Genomic DNA, 15,810 nt, shown 5'->3' with positions numbered 1-15,810 from the left:
CATGGTATTTTCAATAACCTCGTATGCATGTGAAAACTGGACAGTGAATAAGGAAGACCATAGAAGAATTGATGCTTTTGAGTTATGGTATTGGAGGAGAATATTGAAAGTGCCATGGGCTGCCAAAAGAACCAATAGATCCGTTTTGGAAGAAGTGCAAGTGCTCCTTGGAGGCTATGATGGCCAAATTTCGTCTCTCATACTTTGGACATATTGTCAGGAGGGACCAGTCACCGGAGAAAGCTATCATGTTTGCTAGGGTGGAGGGTCAGAGAAAAAGAGGAAGACGCCCAGCGAGATAGGTTGTCAAAGTGGCAGCATCAATGGCTCAAGAGTGGCAACAATAGAGAGGTTGACCCAGGTTCAGACAGTGTTTCATTCTGCTGTGCGTAAGGTGGCTATGAGTCGGTACTGACTCGATGGCATCTAGCAACAACAAGTAAGACATGGGGCAAAGAAACAGAAAGAAAAATTTCTATAGTTACATAATGTGAGGAATATGGATTTATAGGAGTTTTATATGTCTGTATTCTTTTATAGGACAATTGGATTATGTACTGCCTGATCCTGCAACTAAAGGATAATGGATCTAAAATAACTAGGAATGTATTTAACTATAGCTGAACCTATTTATGGTTTTTTGCATCTCCAATTCCTTTAGTTAAAAATTAGAATTTGTTCTGAAAAGTCATATATATTATGAGGGTGAGTAAAAATTATTTGCATTTCAACTGTAGAATTTATTTTGATCAACTTTTAGGAAAGACAAGTGCATCATTTTTTGACATAATTTCCTTGCTTTTGAATACTTTTGACCATCTGTCAACAAGCTTTCATATTCCCCTATTTTAAAACGTTTTAGACTGAGCTGTGAGCCACGAATATACCACTGTCTTCACTTCTTCATCAGAGGTGAATCTTCGTCATAGAAGTGCTGCTCTCAGGGGACCAAACAGGTGAAAATCAGATGGAGCAAGAGCAGGACAATAGGGAGGATGCTTTAAAACCTAAAAATTAAGTCTTCATAGTGTGTCAGCAGTGTGGGCAGAGATCATGCAAGATCACAGTGCCCTTGAATAGAAGTCCACTGCATTTAATCTAAAGTTTAGGCTTCAGCTTTTCAGTGAACATCACTCTGTAAAGAGCACTGTTGACTGCTGAACCTTTTTCCTGACAATGTTCCAATACTGGACCTTGAGAATACCAGAAAACTGATGTAAGCATCAATTTTCCAGCCAGTGGCTGTTTTTTGAACTTTTTATTGGTTGGCAGTTGAGGATGTTTCCATTTCATATTCAGCTGTTTACTCTCAGGTTCATAGTGATAAATCCATGTCTTCTCTACAATAATGCTTTTTTTTAAAAAAGAAGCTTTTACTTTCCTTCGAGTATTGGTCCAAATTTTATTTGTAGATGTCTAGACGCTTCTGTTTATTCCCCTCCGTGAGTTGTTTTGGTACCAGTCTCACAAAAACTTATCAAAACCCAAGTATGTCTTGTATTATTTCCTAGGCAAAGCCATGACTGATTTGCCAATGATTTGCCGCAAAATCCACTATTACTCATCTGTTTGGTAGCATCATTTCACGTGCATACTCAGTGTTGTCTTCAGCCATGGATGTGGGTGGGCATTTTAATAAAACCAAATGTGGATAATTTTTGTTTCAACCTTATGTAGTCAGGGTAAGTTTGCATAATAACCTACTTTATAACTAAGGTTTCTAACTACCTTATATTTCCCATTGAAAAGTAGTGCAGAGGCCCATTTATGACCTACCAATTTGCTAAAATCTACATTTATAGTCTTTGTTGAATTTAGCAATTATTTTTTGAGCATCATGAGCTTTATTTAGCTTAATAAAAGAGTACATGTACTCTTAAAGTAGTCATGATAAAACAAGACGAAATAAACGTAGAAACACAAATGTCCAAATAATTCAAGACTAAACAGTTTTTTTGTTTGTTTGTTTGGTTTTTAAGCAAGTATTAGCCAATTATTGAACATTTAGAAAGAATTTAAGGTGAAACTGAAGGAGACGAATAAGATTAGCAGTGTGAAGAATAATAAAGGAGAAAAGTATGAGCAAGGTACAGAGAAGGATAAGCTGAAGAAATATCCTTGACTGGAGCAAAGACTCACTTTACAAGCAAGGATCAATAAACTGGACCTATGTTATTTTGCATCTTCTTTAGAACACGTAGACTAAAACCATCTATTGAGATGAGAAGCAGAAACTTATTATTCAAAGATTCTAGGAAGCCACAATTTATATGTTTGCTATTAACCAGTTATTGCACTGGATTGTGAACCACAGAGTCAGCAGTTCTTATGAGTCAGAACCAACTTGACGGCACATAACAACAAAGTAACCAGTACATGCAGTAAAATCACACAATCAAGGCTCTCTAAAAACGAAACTTTTTGAGAATTGACAAAATTGATTCAAATGCATTTGACTCATTCCGGGTAGGACTATTTTTAGTAGTTTTGAGATTGCTTTTATTTCCTGGTTTAGAAAAAAGAAAGAAAAATCATGATTTAATTTGTAAAACTAGTGATTATCCCTGCCATCGTTTGTGTATATAATTTAAACTGCTATAAGGCACCATGTTCCACTTCTATTGATTTGCTGTTTGGAAACCTTTTCAGTCAATAGTTATAATTAAGACAATCAAGAAATGTTTTATTTTTATATTTTTTTCAATGCTTTATCTCTATTTAGCTTAGTACTTTATATAAAATGATGAACTGTGTTATAATCTTAGAGATTTAAAAGTTCTCAGCATTTGAGGAAAATTCTAAAATTACCTTTTCACCATTCTTTGTCTTTGCCCTGACATCTTAATTGATACTTCTTCTGTCTATCTGGGAACTCATTTTTTGGAGTACTGTAATTCTGATAAGATCCAGATATATCAAACTCAAACCTGCCTCCTTATAATTTCTACCCCCTACTCATTGCCATAGGAGCTCTGGTAGCTTAGTGGTTACGAATTGGCCTGCTAACTTCAAGGTCGGCAGTTCGAAACTACTAGTAGTTCGGGAGAAAGATGAGGCATTCTGCTCCAGTAAAGATTTACAGCCTCGGGTTGCTATGAGTCGGAACTGACTCCACGGCACACACACACACACACACTCATTTCCACTGAGTCGTATCTGACTCATAGGAGCCCTATAGAACAGTGTAGAAATGCCCCCACAGGGTTTCTAAGACTGTAAACTTTATAGGAGCAAACTGCCACAGCTCTCTCCTTTAGAGCAGATGCTATGTTTGGTCTGCTGACCTTTTAGTCAGCAGACAAGTACTTAACCCCTGAGCCAGTTTTGTTGTTGTTAATTGCCGTCGAGTTGAATCCGACCCATAGTGACCCTATACAGGGTTTCCGAAGAGTGACTGGTGAGCTTGAACCGCTGACCTTGCAGTTCAGGGTTCCTTATAATTTTGTATCCGAATTCTGCCCTTGGCAATGTAGAAAAGAAAGTTTATTCCTCTTTTACATGACAGTTCTTGTACTGAAAAGTAATTATTATATTTTCCATTTCAGTCCACTTACTTTTATATTATTTTTACATTCATAGGAAATATACATTCTTAATAAAAAAATCTAATTATAAGCATCTCATGCAATGTTTTTCAAGATGATGCATAGATTTATGTCAGAAATTGAAAGTAAATTTTATCACATACTTAAATTATTCACCCATAATTCCTCTTTATGTATATTTTGTCTTATTCTTGATAGACTTCTATTATTTCCCATTATAAAGTAGAAGTATTTATTCTTTTCCTTTCCAAAAGACACACACTTGCCCGTCATAAACCCTTTATTTATTCATCAAAAAGAAAAACTCTGTATTATAATTGTACCAGTAGGAATGTTCTAAGTACAAAATTAAGCCATTTAGAGAAATAAAATAATTAGGGAAATAAGTGATTTTTTTCAAATTAATAATATAGGGAAAACTTCAAAGTCAGAATTTTGGTATTTTGAGAATAAAGCAAGGAAAAAGTTTCATGTAAGAATAACTCATAAATACAATTCTGAAAATTAAAAAGTTTCCTTTTAAATATATGTATTAATTATATGTCTACTTTGTACCAAAATATGTATTCAGCTTTTTTGAGGTCCTTATAGAGCAGATGGAGTCCTGGTGTGGAGCTGTGGATTAATGCACCAGACTGCAAAGCCATTTGAACTGCAAGGTCAGCAGTTCAAGCTCACCAGCTGTTCCTCAGAAGCCCTATACAGGGTCGCTATGAGTCGGAACCGACTCGGTGGCACTGAAGAACAACAACATAGAGCAGATAGGGAGTTCTGATGTGGTCCTGTGGATTAATGCATTAGGCTGCAAGATAGGTGGCTCAAGTTCACCAATTGCTCTTTGGAAACCCTGTACAATGTTGCTATGGGTCAGAACCAACTCGATAGAACTTAACAACAACATGGAGTAGATAGATCATATCAGTAAACATTAAAATAGAAATAGGTACATATCACGGTAAGTTCTAATTAGAGCTCTTCCTAGAAAGGCAGTGTTTGCCTTCTACCCATTTATGAGACAGCATAAAAGCACAAATTACTTGGATTATAGTCCCAGATCAACCTACACCGTGTAACTTTATGCAAATTATAGCTGACCCTTGAACAACATGGGCTTGTAGGTGGGGACCCGTATAGTCTTAAATTTAAATTAAAAAAAAAAAAAGCTTTAGACTTCCAAAAGCTTAATTACTAGTATCCTACTGTTGACTGAAAGTCTTACTAATAACATAAGCAGTTGATTTGTACATTTTGTGTTATAAGTATATACCACCCACATAAAAGCTGCGTTTTCAGTACAAGATAAAAAGTGCAAGGTTTTTGCACCAGTGAATGTAGCTGCAGTATGGCTTTACAAATTTCTTTTCTTTTCTTCTCACAATGGTCCTTAAGCTGGATTCATTTATTTTGAAAATGTCATCAGTCACAGCTGCAGACTTCAATCTGTGATACATATCAAGCAAGTCTACTTTTGTTGTAATGTTAGAACTCTTTTCTTCATCTTGGGAGCACTTCGAGCATCACTAGTGACACTTGGTATGGGTCCCATTGTGTTATTCAAAGTCTATGGCATTGCACTAAATATGAGTGAGAAGTATAAAATTTCACTTTTTACTGCAGTTTGCAGTTTAGTGGAATGGCAAACTGTTCCCTCAAAGATTATTATCATCACATAACTTTTTTTTTAATACACATTTAAGTAGACTCGTGCCCTTCAAACCCGTGTTGTTCAAGGGTCAATTATACTTAACTTCCAATACTTCCATTTTCTTACATGTAATGAGGAGATAGTACTTAGTTCATATTATAACTATATTGTGTGAGGTATTATAAAGTGCTAAACACAGTACTGGAGTCCTGGTGTGGAACTGTAGGATAAGCACTAGACTGAAATTCAGTTGTAACTGAAAAATCAGTGGTGCAAACTCACCAGCCACTCCTTAAAAATCCTATACAGGGTAATTTTGAATCAGAACTGACTTGATGGCACTTAACAACAACCACAAACATAGTAAGTTGTTATATAAATATTTGCTATTGTTAATATCTACAATATAATAGAATGAACTTTAACTTAAAACTTGAGTAGATATTTATTGAATAAATATTGAAAGAACTTCTCTGGAATGATAGAACTTAAAGTTAATTTAAAGAACTTCAGGTATGACAGGATGTAAAGTTCCTAATCATGTAATTATGGAAAAGGGAAAAAATCATCAGAGAGGATATGCTAAATGCTGATTTTATCTTGAATTTATCGGTGAGATTAAATTAATCTCCTTTCCATCTCATACTTACAGGCATTCACATAAAATGAACATAGATTGACATGCCAGAATAATTTGCTTTGCCAACATTGACAAAAAAATATCAATAGTTGCCATATACATATATATATATATATTTTTTTTTTTTTTTAAAGGCAGATTCATCTAAGACATAGTTTTAGGAATGAAAATTTCAGGCAATACGTTTCTTAATTGTTGAAACTCAATTAACCTCTACATATATTGTTATTAGATCTTTGTAAAGTAAACTTAATACTACTTTTAACAAAATGTAATTAGATTATAACAAATCTGTGCTGTGCTATGACTTCAGATCATTGTATTAGAAGAGCAGAACATTTGTAATTTTGTCATTGCCTGCCATAAAAGAAAACTGATAAGGTGTCAAAAGTTAATTTAGATGACAAAATAGACTATTTGGAATGATTATAACAATTTACTCACATTGGAACTTGGAAATAGCATGGCTGCTGTAAAAAAATAAAATAGAATAAAAAGGAGGACAAGTGTCCAATGGAGTGAGTAACCATGTAGGTTAATCATTAATGGCACAGACGAGAATTTACAGAAGGATCCAAGTCTCTTCAAAAGTTGCCAAGAAGAAAGAAGCTATAAACTTGTTAGAAGTATGGAGTTTGAAAATGAATTTCCAGTTTCACTGAGAGAGAGCAAAAGATCAAGATAGCAATGCGGAAGTATTTGATTATTCTGGAAGGACTGATTGATATAAGAGGAAATAAATTATACTCCTATATGAAGATTGAAGATAACATTATAGTGATGGATATCTTTGGCAAATTTGTTTCTCCTTCTTCATCCTTTTCTGTAAGCTTGATTGCAACATATAATATCCTTGCATGTAATAATTCTTAGGGTAAGACTTTTGTTGTTAAGTGCCATCGAGTCATTTCTGTGGCTGGTGGACTTGAACCACCACCTTGTATTTCAAATAGACCTGTGGTCCAGTGCTTATAATACAGCACCACATGAGGACTCCAGGCTAAGACTTCATAGGAAGGAAATGGGTCACTTTTTATTAGGAGATAGTTTTTAATAGAGTTTTGCAGATTTCTAAAACATTTTCCTACAAGATGTAGACATTGGAATCAATGAGAAAGTAACTGTTGATTTTGAATATTGGATAAATCTGGAGTCATTTTACAATATGTCTTTTGTTTCTATGATTCAGGATTACATTGTATGGTTGTTGTTGTTAAGTGCCGTTGAGCTGGTTCCATCTCTTAGCGACCCTATACAGGGTTTCCAGGGAGTGGCAGGTTTGTTTTGAGCCACCAACCCTATGGTTAGTTAGCAGTCCAGTGCTTATCCTATAGCACCACACCAAGACTCTATATTGTATGGTAGACCCCTGTTGTAATGAGGTGCAACCCTTTCAATGAGACTCAAGAGATTCACTTTATACATGATATTTAGAACTTTGGCTAATTATGTGATACTGTAATATGAGTTCTATTTGTGGGTTTTATTTACTTCCTCTCTTTTTCCTTTCATTTTCAGAACTTACCTATAGATTATACCTGGTCCCTTGAGATGGGACTGCTTTTGGTGGATGGAAAGATGAATAACTATACTATCTGTATACAATAATATTCAGATAAATGAAAGCAATGTTGTTATATAATGCTGAAATAAAAGTATAAATCCACTTTTCCTTCTAGATGCATATAGGCAGAAGTAACAACAGTATTAGCAATAAAGAGCTAGTCTATTTTTACTCAAACTTTAACTGTTGCCTTTTTCCTTCTAAATATAAAATAATTTAGGACAAGAGTTAACAAACTTATTCTGTAAAGGGTTACAAAATTAGGATCTTAGATATTAATTAGATAATTAATTAGATAAAGTTAATATCTTAGATGCTAACCATGTGGTCCTGGTTGCAGCTACTGAACTCTTCTAGTCCTACAGCAGGAAAGCACCATAGATAATAGAAATGAATTAGCCTGGTTATGTTCCAGTAAAACTTTATTTATAGACACTGTAATTCAGATTTGTATAACATGTTATAAAATGTTATTCTTTTTTACTCATTTAAAAATGTTTTTGTTGTTAAGTGCCATTGATTCAGTTCCATCCCGTAGCGACCCTATATGGGGTTTCCGAGAAGCAGCTGGTGAGCTTGAACTACAAACCTTGTGGTTCAAGCAGACTTTGTAGTCCAGCGGCAGCAGATTGGATTTTGGCTATAGGTTGTAGTTTGCCAACCTCTGTTTTAGGACCTTCCTATAGTACTGTTGTTGTTGTTAAGTGCCTCAGTAGTGTAGTACATTAATATCTGCTCAGTTAATCCAAACACTCATAGTATGTGAGCTTTCAGAAAAATGCTTTGAAAATTGGATAGAGCATGGAGAAGTCTCACAGGAAATTAATACTTTGGAGTCCTGTTGTGGCACTGTAGGATAAGCACTGGACCACAAGGTAAGTTTGAACCACAGGGTTGACGGTTCAGACTTACCAGCTGATCCTTGGAAACCCTATCTTTTCTATTAATCCAAACACTCATAATATGTGAGATTTCAGAAAAATAATCTGAAAACTTGCTAGACCTTGGAAAAGTCTCACAAGAAATTACTACTTAGTGGACTCAAATATTTATTGAGTGCCAACTCTATATGTGCCAGATATTCTCAAGACACAATAAACAAAAGTCAAAAGTCCCTACATTTACGTTCTAGTTTAGGAAACAAATATAAATAAGTAAGATTTACAGTGTTAAGGATGGTGATAAGTACTGTGGATAAAAATAAACCAGGGTAGGAGAGTAAATAACACAGGCAAGAATGAGAGTTGTAATTTTACATCAGGAACCTCTCATTGATAAGGTAACATTTGAACAAGGACCTAAATAAGGGAAGAAGTAAGCCATGGAAAACCTAGGAGATGAACCATTTATTTAGACAGAAGAAGTAGCAAATGTAAAGAAAGACCTTGAAGTAGAAGACTGATGGTACTGAAGGGGAAGCTTTAGAGATGAGATTAAAGGGGACAGGGTAATGAAGTTCAACCATAGTGTGGTGGAGTGCTTTGAGCAGCGGGATGACATGATATGACTTACATTTTAGCAGGGAAATCAGTTAGGAGGCTATTGAAATAGTGAAGTATAAATTGCTCATGGTTTAGACCAATGACCCACGTTTAGGTGGTTGTTGTTGTTATGTGCCTGGAGTCAGTTCCGACTCACAGCGACCCTGTAGAGGGTTTCTGAGGCTATAAATCTTTACATGGAACAACTGGTACTTTCGAACTGCTGCCCAATTCATAACCGCTATGCAGGACATATTTAGATCACTATTGTATTTTGAAGGCAGGCATAACAGAGTTAATAAAGTCAAGTGTAAGTCCCACAGTTTTGACCGAGGCAATTGGTAGGCTGAAGTTTCCATTTACTAAAATAGAGAAGACGTACCAGAGTTCTACTTTGGTCTTGGAAACATGACCATCACAGTTGAAATATTGTTTAGAAAGTTAGATATTTGCATCTAGAAGTTAGAGGAGAAGTCTGGACTATTATTTTTCAGAGTCATTGACATATAAATGGAACTAAAATCCATGACAATGGGTGATATCACCAAGGTATTGCTATTTATTAGTGTTGTTAAGTGCTGTTGAGCTGATTCCGACCCATAGCAACCCTGCATAGGGTTTCCAAGGTTGTACATCTTTATGGGAGCAGAAAGCCTCATCTTTCTCCCGTGGAACAGCTAGTAGTTTCGAACTGTTGACCTTGAGATTAGTAGCCCAATTCGTAACAGTTATGCTACCAGAGCTCCTTTTTTATTTGTGTTACTCTTTATTTATTGGTATTACTATCCCTACCTTTCTTATCCACTTTCAAAGAGGTAGGTAGTTTCTAGTAATGTATCCATTTTGTTAACTAACAAAGGGTGGGAATCTGAATCATAAACCTGACCTACACAAGAAGTATTATTAGTTGACCATCCTCAAATCTTGCCATGTTATAGACATGGGAGTAAGTTTCCCAAGTACCTCCTTGCTGGAAACTGTTTGCACTGGAGGTAAGTGTAAAAGGGGAGGTTGTGGGAAATGATGGGTTAAGGGCTTCCTAAACCTTTCCCAGACCTCAGAAATGACTTGATTCTGAGGAAGGGAAAGGTTCAGGCTGGTTTGTTTCCCTGAACCAGTACATGCAGCCCTAAATTTGATCTGCTGTCCTTAAACTGGGAGTCAGAAATCCCTTTTCTCTTCTGTTTTTCTGCTGCAGAAATTCCCAACATTCCCATATTGTGGGCTCCAGAAAGGGGTAAGCGAAGACTTCAATCCCAGCCAATCATTTCCAGATTAATAATTTTTAGCGTTTTGGTTTCTTTATCATCATAAAGCAAATGCTTGGGCCCATTTTTCTCATCTGTTTAATTTTCTTGTGGATTGTTATGCATTTTTGTTCTAGGATCATTCTGTATTCCTGGGCAATAGAGTTCAGATCCATTTGCTATTTCCATTTGTGTGCTGTTGTTCTCTTGTGGATTCTCATATACAGTTTATCTGTTACTGCTAACTAGATAGAAGTCACTTAACTCAGTGGACTGCTTCACTCAAAATCTCATCTTTTCCTAAATGGTGTTTTGTTCTCCTGTTGGCAGCTTGTCACTAGCTACATAACGCTTCTGATGATCTGTCATCATTTCTCTCCTGTTCTCTCTTCCTGTTTAACTGCCTTTGGTTTTTGTCTCCTTTGTCCCACTTCACTTATCTGCTGAATGATTTGCATTCTTCATTCACTGATGCTTTGTCCATCATCAAATGGCTACATATTGCCATATTCATCTGCTGTTTTAGCATTTTAAACTGTGCAGCACTATCTATCCACTCTCCTAACATTCCCTAACATCATGGCCTACCAAGTACTCTGCCATCTGCTTGCCTGCTCTTGACCAACCCAATCTGTGCCATTATAAATAGATGAAGATTATGTAGCACTTCTGTCTCCACTTGATTTGTACCTCTGAGTTGGACTGCTGACTGTGTTTGCTTGATACTACCTTTTCTACTTATTGGCTGTACATAGCTGCCTTATTAATTTGCTTAAGACATTGTATTCATCTTCTGTGTACTCAGCCTTGCAACTTGCTGAATGGGCCATATTGCTTCCTTATAGTTTTTCTGCATCTGATAAATCACTGACATTGTTCTTCTGTTGCCTTGATGCCCTCATTAGATTTTATTATTAAGAAAAGTTTAACCTACATATTGTCCAAACAAATTTTGGATATAGGAAAAAGCTTCACTGCTTAATAGTCCAGTCCAGTTTACTTCTAAACAAAGTATTTAAACTCAGTGTCACTCATCCTTTCTGCTTTTTTATACAACCCAACATTCTTGCCCTTACTTAGGAGTAGACCTTTTTAAATTGGTTCTAACCATTCATCATCTTTTCTTCAATTGTCTTTTAACAACATACATTGTGTACATTTGTCCCTTGTGTAGGGGATCTTTCAACAAATTTTCCTTATACTAAATTTATTTCTTAGTTTATTTCCCTGATTTTTCCAGGACTTCATCAGGAAATATTGCTCCTATTAATTTTTTCTTTTTTATTAAGACCAGAAAAATTTTATGAATTTATAAGTTCCATCTATAATAATAATAAAGTTCCTTACAGTTCTCTGAAATGTACAGTAGCTTTCTACTCTACCCCATTTTTTTCCTTTGAGAATTTCATCTGTCAGTATCTCCATAATTTATGTAATATTAGCTCTTTAGAGATCCTTGTTATATATTTATCATTTGCTCCTTTTAACTGTCTTGTGTGTGTGTGTGTGTGTGTGTGCAAATTTAAAATTTGCGTTCTTCTATTACTTGTAAAGCATATAAAAGGAACTTGCAATATAAAACTATCTGTACTCTATAAAGTTTGTAGTCTTATTAGCTTATATTCAAATGCAAGATAAGATCAGATGCAAGAATTAGAGAAGAATTTTAGTGACACCTGTAAACAATTTCAGGAGTCTAAGGAGGAGACAGACGTAAAGAAATGTGTATTTAAATTTGAAATATTCTGGTATTTATATGCACTTGAAGTGTGGAAATAAAACTCAGTTAGGATGCTTAGCATCTTAAGTAAATTATATATTTTTTCTAATAAAAAGAGGAAAAGAAAAATGCTAAAGAGAGTGATAAATTTACAGAATATGAAGAAATGGTTAGACAGAGGTTCTCCCCCCCTTTGATAGTAGAGATAAAGTTAATCAATGTGAAGAAGGAGGTTGTTCTAGGAAAGTCAAGAAAGTAATTTCAGTAGCTCTTAATACTTATGTCTATCTAAAAGGAAATTAAATTAATTGCAGAGATCAGTGAAATTACGTAATAGCATGAAAGATGAATAAATTCAGGATATTGTATTAGAGGCAACAGAAAGTATAAACTTTTACAAAAATCACAGAAAGTCAAGCAATACAATTTTAAAAAGGAATAAAAAAGGAAGTGAAGTTGAAATAACATAGCTGTTGGATGCATGGGCAATAGCGAAACTGATTCTGAAGGTTAAGTCTAAAAAATGACCAATTTTAGGATAGGATGATCAGATGTCTTTGAAAAGGATTAATGTATTGCTTTCAAGAAGAGTTAAGTAAGGATTTGACAGGGAAACTTCGAAAGGTGATAATAGGACTGAAATGAGGTCACCAAATCATGTGTAGAGGAACCAGTATTGAGAATAGGATTTCAATTCAGTTATGTGGCACTCAACCTCATACCTCATACACAGCCTTATACCTAAAGAAATTTTCCTAAAATGATCCTTGGATCCAGTTCCCAAAGATTCTGATTAACTAGGTTGGGGATATGACGTAGGTATAGTATGTGTGTTCTGTGTGTGTGTTAATCTACTGGTGATACACAATGTTAATTGAATTGAACTTTGACCCATGATTTTACAGACCTTACAAGGAGTCCTGGTGTGGCACTGTAGGATAAGCACTGGACCGTAAAGTCAGTTTGAAACAAAAGGGTTCAGACTTACCAGCCCCTTCTTGGGAACCCTATACAGGGTCACTGTGAGTCAGAACTGAGTCAACGGCACTTAACGACAACAACAGCAAGAATTGCATAATCTAAAAAGAATTAATGTGTCTCCAAAGGGTATAAAATTGGAGTAATTAAATATGCTATAATAATGTATGAAGGGGCTTCAGAAAGTTAAAGTAAAAAAATAATTGAAAGATAATGGAATTTTTCCAAGAATATTTTGAAGTCCCCTTATACTGAAGAAAGATGTCTTTTTATCCACTATGTAATAATGTTTTTATATACTAATTTCAATAAATTATTAGTGATGTTACATAATCTATTCAGTTCCGTTCAACCAAAGTTCTTCACAAAACTACCAAACAGAGAAAATGATTGAGTGACTATTTTCTTAATTCTCCAAAGGATGGTATATAGAGTGGTACCATGCTATATATATATATATATGATAAATGGTATATAAACTAATAGCATTTTGTATGTCTGTTTTGTTTTTATGTACCATCGGATAGTTTCCATCATGTAGTGACCCTGTATAAGATTTCTGAGGAGCACCTGGTGAATTTGAACCACTGACCTTGTGGTTCAAACAAACCTTATGGTCAAGTACTTATCCTGCAGTGCCATACCAGGACTTTATTCATTATTTATAGGAGAGAAATTAATTTATTACATAGAAGAATTCTCTCAACACCTATTGAGATAGACTTACATATACCATATTGTCAGCTAAGAGTATATAACATAAAGATGAGGCCTTGCTTTTAAGAGGCTTACATTCCAGAAGAGGAAGAAAACATATAAACAAAATATGAATTTCTAATATCATCCACAAAATGATCTTCTAATTATTTGAATAAAATGTTCAAAATCAAACTGCTTATACTCATATATATGGAAATTCCTTTACCTCTTCTTAACATAATTGATTGAAGAATGACTTTGTATTAAAGCATTATCATACCTAAAGGATACAGTAATTTAAATGTGAATATAGTGTGACACTGTAAATCAGCACTAGACTGCAAACCACAAGGTCAGCAGTTCAGACCCACCAGCTGCTCCTTGGAAACCCCACTCGATGGCACTTAACAACAACAACAACAATGAATCCCTTTAATTTTATGCCTGGAGTATTCAGTGTCAGATTAGTGATTTCATTGGTGGCTATTAGTAAGCAGTGTTGCCTAAAATCAGATTTATTTACTTTATAGAGGAACAGGAAAGAATGACTAGAGATAGAAAACTAGCATCTTTAGATGTGATTGCAAGCACAAAGAGGTATCCTCTTCCTTACCCACAGGTACAAGTATATACATAAAGTAATTTTGAAAATGTTCTGTAATTTAATTTAACTTTACTACCAAGTAAAACTCACTTGAATTCCTAGTGTCATAAAGTTCCATTATATTAATTAGTTTTTGTGTTGTACTTTATTAATTCATCATCTGAGCCAGGACTTTGTTTGTCCTCCCAGTATTGAAATGTGCCTGCATATTTAATAGTAGATATCTTTTGTTCCTACTACTCACCACATCACTGATTCCTTGAAAGATATATTTAGGATGAGTTTTAGTAACCTGGTTTTCTTCTCTTCTGATGCCCTACTCTCCTTTTTTTTTTTTTTAAAGGCATAACTATGGAAAGGTTATGGCAGGAGAAAGGCACTAAAATAGAAATTGCATCCAGATTTAAGTTGTTTTGTAACAAATTTAATAATTTCACAAAGTTTTGTTTTACTTATATTCATTCTGGAGGAACAAAATTTTTTAAGCAGAAAAAAAAGTATGAAGATATTTTTAAAGTATAAGAACTGGGATAAAGAAAGAATAAAAAAGTGTCATTTTACTAAACTTGTTTTAGTGGTAAATATTCTTTTATTATTATCTCTGGAATCTTTTTATTATTGTTTTAAAGAAAGTTTAATTTAAAATAAAGTATAATGATATGTTTCCCTGTGTGAAAGTTAATCTGAAAAGACAATCAATACCTTGATCTCACCCTGGTTGTTGTTGTTAAGTGCCATCTAGTCAGTTCATGCTGCCAAGACAATTGCAACTCAAAGCAACCCTGTATAGATAGGGTTTCCGAGGAACAACTGGTGGGTTTGAACCACCAATTTTGTGGTTAGTAGGCCAGTGCTTTATCCTTTTATTGTGCTTCAAATCCTTACTATGTTTAATAGCAAGAAAATCCTCTAAATTTACTTGCAATCTGGACATTCTCTGTAAGCAACTGCTCCTTAACAATCATCAAAAACATATTTTCTTTTTCCTTGTTGTACTGTACTAGCTTGTGAATTGCTGTGATTCTGAAAGCTATGCCACCGGTATTTTAAATATCAGCAGGCCCATCCATGGTAGACAGGTTTCAGATGAGCTTCTAGACGAAGACAGACTAGGAAGTAGGAGTGACGAACTACTTCCAAAAATTTAGTCACTGAAAACCTTATGAAAAGCAGAGAAACACTGTCATATATAGTGCCGGAAAATGAGCCTCTCAGGTTGGAAGGCACTCAAAATGCTACTGGGGAAGAGCTGCCTCATCAAAGTAGAGTTGACTGTGATGACATGAATGGAGTAAAGCCTTGGGAGAAAAGCCAACGAGACCTTCATTTGCTGATGGGGTACAACTCAAAATGAAGAGAAATAGCTATAAACATCCTTTGAAAATCAGAACCTGGAAGGTATGAAGTATGAATCTGGGAATATTGGAAGTTGTCAAAAGTGAAATGGAACACATAAACATCGGTATCTTAGACATTAGTGAGCTGAAATGGACGGGTATTGGCCATTTTGAATCTGACAACCACGTGGTTTACTAAGCCGGAAATGACAAATTGAAGAAGAATGGTGTTACATTCATTGTCAAAAAGAACATATCCAGATCAGTCATTAGGTACAATGCTGTCTGGAATAGGATAATATCCATGTGCGTACAGGGAGCTCTGGTAGCGTAGTGGTTGCGAATCGGCT

General features: G+C 35.0%; 1 protein-coding gene across 1 annotated transcript in view; it reads left to right on the top strand.

The window, feature by feature from the left end:
- Positions 1-15,810, top strand: part of LOC102813504 (gephyrin-like) — a 750,251-nt gene that overhangs the window by 218,071 nt on the left and 516,370 nt on the right. The window contains exon 4 of the mRNA XM_006873064.1: positions 10,074-10,112. The gene's annotated coding sequence lies outside the window, so the exon portion shown is untranslated. The remainder of the gene's footprint in view (positions 1-10,073; positions 10,113-15,810) is intronic.

Source organism: Chrysochloris asiatica, unplaced genomic scaffold (genome assembly GCF_000296735.1).
Source record: "Chrysochloris asiatica unplaced genomic scaffold, ChrAsi1.0 scaffold00221, whole genome shotgun sequence".
NCBI lineage: Eukaryota > Metazoa > Chordata > Mammalia > Afrosoricida > Chrysochloridae > Chrysochloris > Chrysochloris asiatica.
The sequence above is the reverse complement of the archived record's forward strand: the minus strand, read 5'-3'. Positions and strand labels throughout refer to the sequence as shown.